This window comes from Tachyglossus aculeatus, chromosome 19 (genome assembly GCF_015852505.1).
Source record: "Tachyglossus aculeatus isolate mTacAcu1 chromosome 19, mTacAcu1.pri, whole genome shotgun sequence".
NCBI classification, from domain to species: Eukaryota; Metazoa; Chordata; class Mammalia; order Monotremata; family Tachyglossidae; genus Tachyglossus; species Tachyglossus aculeatus.
This window is the reverse complement of record NC_052084.1, coordinates 19609041-19615162: the sequence shown is the minus strand read 5'-3', so window position 1 is coordinate 19615162 and position 6122 is coordinate 19609041.

The window sequence follows — 6122 nt, the reverse complement described above, 5'->3', positions numbered from 1 at the left end:
ACTTATCTTCGGCAGAGATTTGAAAATAAAACATTGAAACCACAAGTAAATCATGCTAGTGGAAGAAACATGGGCCTAGGAGTCAGAGGAACTGGTTCCTAATCCTGACTCTTCCACTTTTTGGGTTGGTATTTGTTATTCCTATGTGCCAGGTACTGTCCTAAATCCTGGGGTAGGTACAAACTAATCAAGTTAAGCACAGTCCCTGTTCCACATGGGGCTCACAGTCTGAATCTCCATTTTACAGATGAGGTCACTGAGGCCCAGAGAAGTGCAGTGACTTGCCCACGGTCACACAGCAGACGAGTGGCAGAGCTAGGATTAGAAGTCAGGACAAGTACGGGCCTGGGAGTCTTGGCTCTGCCCTTGTCTGCTGTGTGTCCTTGGGCAAGTAACTTCACTTTGCCTCAGTTCCCTCATCTGCAAAATGGGGGATAAAACTGTGAGCCCAAGTGTGACAGGGAATGTGTCAAACCTGATTAACTTATATCTACCCCAGTGCTTAGAACAGTGCTTGGCACATAGAAAGCACCTAACAAGTACCATTATTATTATTAATATTAATATTAATAAACATTTTTTAATAATAATAAACATTTAATGAGAGCTTACTGTTTGCAGAACACTGTACTATCCACTTGTGAGAGTATACAATAACACTATTACAGAGTTGATAGACACATGCCCTGTCCACAGAACAAATACATGCATAATCCAAAAAATCAGGACAGGTAGGAAGTGAAAAAGGAATAATGCTGCCTTAGTGGAATATCCCCATCATCCTAAACTGCAGGCAGGACTGCTGGCACTCAATCAATCAGTCAATCAATTGAGCTTATCGAGCACTTATTATGTGCATACCACTGTAGTAAGTGCTCCGGAGAGTACAATACAACAGAATTAGCAGACACGCTTCCTACCCATAATGAGTTTACAGTCTAGACAGACAGGCAAAGCTTTAGTAAAGGGCAGTACATTATAATCCATGCTCTGCACACAGTAAGCATTCAGTAAATACGACTGAATGAAGAACAATTGAATGAATAAAGAATCATTCATTCCCATGGCTTAAACTATCTGCAGGATCACATTTCCTCCTTCCTCAGAACATCTCCAAATGGATGTCCAACCAACCCCTCAAACATAACAGTTGCAAAATATCTTCTCATTTAAACCCTGTTCTCCCCACAGTTTCCCCATCTGGGTGGCCAAAGCCATCATTCTCTCTGTTTCCCAAGCTCATAATCTTGGCATTACCTGCAACTCATCTTTCTCGTTTGACTACCATATTCAGTTGTCCATCAAATCTCAGTTCTTCCTTCATGACATCTGTAGGATCTGTTCCTTTCTCTCCCTTTAAATTGCTACTATGCTGGTTCAAACACTTGTCATATCAATCAATCAATCAATCCATGGTATTTTTTGAGCAGAGGACCGTAGCAAACTCTTGAGAGAGTACAATTCAACATAGTAGACACTACTTAAAATGAGCTTGTCTTATGCTGTTGAATTTTCTGATCCATAGCGACTCCGTGGACACATCTTCCCCAGAACACCCCTCTTCCATCTGCAATCATTCTGGTGGCATGTCCATAGAGTTTTCTTGATAAAAATACAGAAGTGGTTTACCATTGCCTCATTCCACGCAGTAAACTTGAATCTCTGCCTTCGACTTTCTCCCCTGCTGCTCCTGGCCAGCACAGGTGAGTTTTGACTTATAGCAGATTGCCTTCCACTTGCTGGCCACTGCTCAAGTGAAGAATGGAATGGGTAGGCCTCTGTTTGACTCTCCTTTCCACAGTCAAGATTGAGAAAGTACTGGAGACTCTCCAGGTGTAATCCAGAAAGGAGAAAAAAATGAGTTTACAGACTAGAAAAGAAAACAAACATTTATAAATAAATGATTCCCTGGCTCAATTTCTACATCAGCCTCCATGCTGACCTCCCTGCCTCCAGCCTCTCCCTCATTGAGTGCTTACTTTCTCTTCTTTTTTTCTAAAAAAAAATTCATTCTGAACACATCTTCCTATTCATTAAAGCCCTGCACTTCCATATTAAGCAGAATATCCCAACCACAGGTTTTAAGGGACTCAATCAATCCTCTCCCTTCTACCTGATTTCTCTGCCAAGCTTTAATTAGGTCTGGACTCTAATTAGTCTAGACTCCAGAGTAAGACAGCATTGCTGTCAATCTCTGTTAGACATTGTCCCAAAGGATGTGCTGGCTTTCTTGATTTGACTTTATTACCTTGTCATCAGTAATTAACAGAATTCTTCGATAACATTTAGCTCCCAGTTGCCCATATAGATTTTTTGGTTGTTTGTACAGTTTTCTTGGTGGGGTTTTCATTAGACTTATCCTAAATTCATAACCCCTATCTGATTCAGTGAAGTGGTACAAAAACTTGTATATCATCTTGGCAGTTATATCTCTAGGGTACAGACATCTGCCTAGAAATGTTTGAATGACCCTCTCTAGGATTTGGGATTGACCATGTTAGTACAGTCACTCATCCTGTCCTGACCAGATTACTGCATCAGCCTCCTTTCTGACCTCCCAACCTCCTGCTTCTCTCCATGTCAGTCCATACTTCTCTCTGCTGCCTGGATTACCATTCTACAGAAACATTCAGGGCATGTCACACCCCTTCTCAAAAAAGTCTAGTGGTTGTCTATCAACCTCCGTATCAAACAAAAACTCCTCACTATTGGCTTCAAAGCTATCACCTGGCCCCTCCTTACCTCACTTCCTTCTCTCCTTCTACATCCGAGCACACACACTCTGCTCCTCCTTCTCACTGTACCTCATTCTCCTCTGTCCCGCTGTAGACCCCTGGCCTACGTCTTTCCTCTGGCCTGGAACACCCTCCCTCTAAATCCACCAATCACTCGTCCCCACTTCAAAGCCCTACTGAAGGCTAACTCCCTCCAAGAGGCCTTCCTAGACTAAGCCCCCCATTTCCTCAGCTCCCTCTCCCTTCCGCATCACCTCGAACTCCCTTTCCTCTTCCTCCCCCTTCCCACCCCACAGCACTTATGTACATATGTATATATCTATAATTCTATTTATTTATATTGATGCCTGTTTACTTTTTTTAATGTCTGTCTCCCCCTTCGGTGTGGGCAGGGATTGTCTCTCTTGATTGTTGAATTGTACTTTCCAAGCGTTTGGTACAGTGCCCTGCACACAGTAAGCGCTCAATTAATATGATTGAATACATGAATGAGTGAATGATGATGTGGTGTCTGTTGATCAATCAACAAATCAATGGTATTTTTTGGGCCCTTAAGTTTGCAGAGCACTGTACTAAGTGCTTGAGAGAGTACGACTCAACAACATAACCATGTTGACTTGGGGGAGTTTCTCCGTATTCTAACATCTTTGTCCCGGTCTCTCTTTGCATCTTCCAGCGTGGTTGTTTAGAGTAAATTGAACAAGATTCAGAAGGACCTGGGTTCTAATCCTGGTTCTGCCATTTGTTTGCTGTGTGACCTTGGGCAAGTCTCTTCACTTCTCTGGGCCTCAGTTACCTCATCTGTGAAATGGAGATTAAGACTGTGAGCCCCATGTGGGATAAGGACAGTGCCCAACCTGATTACCTTTTATCTAGCCCAGTGCTTAGAACAGTGTTTGACACATAATAAGTGCTTAACAAATATAATAATAATAATAATAATGGCATTTGTTAAGCACTTACTATGTGCAAAGCACTGTTCTAAGTGCTGGGGAGGTTACAAGGTGATCAATTTGTCCCACAGGGGGCTTACAGTCTTGATCCCCATTTTACAGATGAGGTAACGGAGGCCCTGAGAAGTTAAGTGACTTGCCCAAAGTCACACAGCTGACAACTGGCAGAGCTGGGATTTGAACCCACGATCTCTGACTCCAAAGCCCATGCTCTTTCCACTGAGCCATGCTGCTTCTCTAAATCATAAAAAAGGGGGAAGAAGGAGTTGTAGGAGGTTTCACAGTGTTGCTCTGAAGAATAGGAAATTGTTTCTATTCTTGGCTCCCATCAGACCCTTAATTTTAAACTCTATGAGGGCAGGGATTTTCATCTTTCAGTCAGTTTTCTGCGTCAATATCCAAGTATCTCATATAATGATTGTATGCATTGAAGACCACAAAATATGGTTTGTGATGGTGATGACTGAAGGTAGAAACAGATATATGCATGGTCAAATAACCAGATTAAATTCTTCCATCTCTGGCAAAGAAAGAGAGTCAAATGCAGGTTTTCTGAGTATGTATAATCCCTTGACTGGCTGTTATTCAAGTGAAGTTTGACTTTCTGCTGTGCTTGCAGCTTTTCTTCTGTTATTTCTAGCTTCATGTTGACTTTAATCCTAGAGGTTTGGGGCTCTATATATATATAAAGACTTCCAAGAGAAAGTAGATCAGGAATTGTGAACATAAAGGAAAGCATTTGAAAAATTAGCAAGTTTAGGGCCATAACTCTTAACTCATCAGGTACTGATGCATGCCTGCTAGCTATGCCAACCATACATAGTTCTTCCACTTTCTGCTATAACATAGGTGCACTTCAAAAGAGAGATCAAGATGTCCTTGATCTGCAAGATGGAACCAGAGAAGGAAAATAATTCTACCTTCAAATTTGGGGGCTTTGCTGGATCAGAGAGAAGTGCAATGCTTCTGCTGGGGAAAGGGCAGAAAAAAGACTTGATGAAAGTTCATTTTACCCTGAAGGAAAACTACATTCAAGAAATAAATAAGCTCATTACTTTAACAAAAGTGCTCTCTGAAAATAAAGAGCACTGTGTTTAGTAGCTTTAATTAAAAACATAATCTAATAGTACATGTACCGATCTGATTATCTTCTCCTTGTTATTTTTTTTTGCCATAATCTAATTCAACAGAATGAACAGGGAAAGTTAATTTACCTTAAATACCTTAATTTATTGAATTAAGAGCAAGAGAGCAAACAAGTACAGAACTCCAGATACTCTTGCATTTGTTACCTTATGACTTATGAATTTTATCCTTTGAAAGTTAGAGGTCGACTACTGAAGTCTGAATCCATTTCAAATAGCTTATCCAATTTCTCCTCAGATCAGAAAAACACATTACCTGAACACAGTTCAGGTTCAATTTCATAAATCAAAAGAGAGAAGCAAAGCTATCCATTTGTTCATGGCCCAAATTTAAATAATTATCATGGCAAATTTAAAATCATGTTAATGTGCAAATTTACATGTGGAATTCCAATATTTAGTTACCAAATGCAGTCAGCTCTCCCTAGAACTAGTTTTCCTTGATCACTCTGACACATCTCATTAAGGGCAATTGCTGAGGTTCAAATATATTTGTGGGTGTATCTTTGTGTTAAATGTATCCATGCAAAGAGCACAAAGGCCTAGGAGTCAGAGGACTTGGATTCTAATTTCAGGTCCACCATGTACCTGCTATGTAACTTCTTTGTGCCTCAGTTTCCTCATCTGTAAAATGGGGATTCAATACCTGTTCTCCCGCCTACTTACATTGTGAGGAAGAGATTCTGACCTGATTATCTTATACCTTCCCCAGCCCTTAGAACAGTGCTCGACACATAGCAAACACTTAGCCAATACCAACAATTATTATATCTGCATTTAGAAAATAAAGATATATATATAGGTATTTACTGAAGAGTTTTGGAAATCCTCACCTTCTACTTACTTTCCCATCACATTTGCCATCACTGTCATCCTCCCCGTCCCTCAAACCCACATCTTTGGATTTATACTTGATTTGGCTCTCTCTTTCAATGCCCATATTCAATCTGTCACCATATCCTGTCTGTTCTTCCTTCACACCTCCAGACTCGTCCCCTTCCTCTCTCAAAACTGCAAACCAGCTGGTCCAAACCCTTGTCATATCCTGCCATATCCTTGTCCTATCCTCAGAGGTCATGGGTTCTAATCCCAGCCTCACCACTTGTCTCCTGTGTGACCTTGAGCGGGTCACTGAACTACTCTGTGCCTCCATTACCTCATGTCTAAAATGGAGAGTGAGACTGTGAGCCCCATGTGGGATAGGGACTGAGTCCAATCTGATTACCCCAGCACAAATCGCATAGTAAGAGCTTAACAAATAGCATAATTTTTATTCATTCATTCATTCA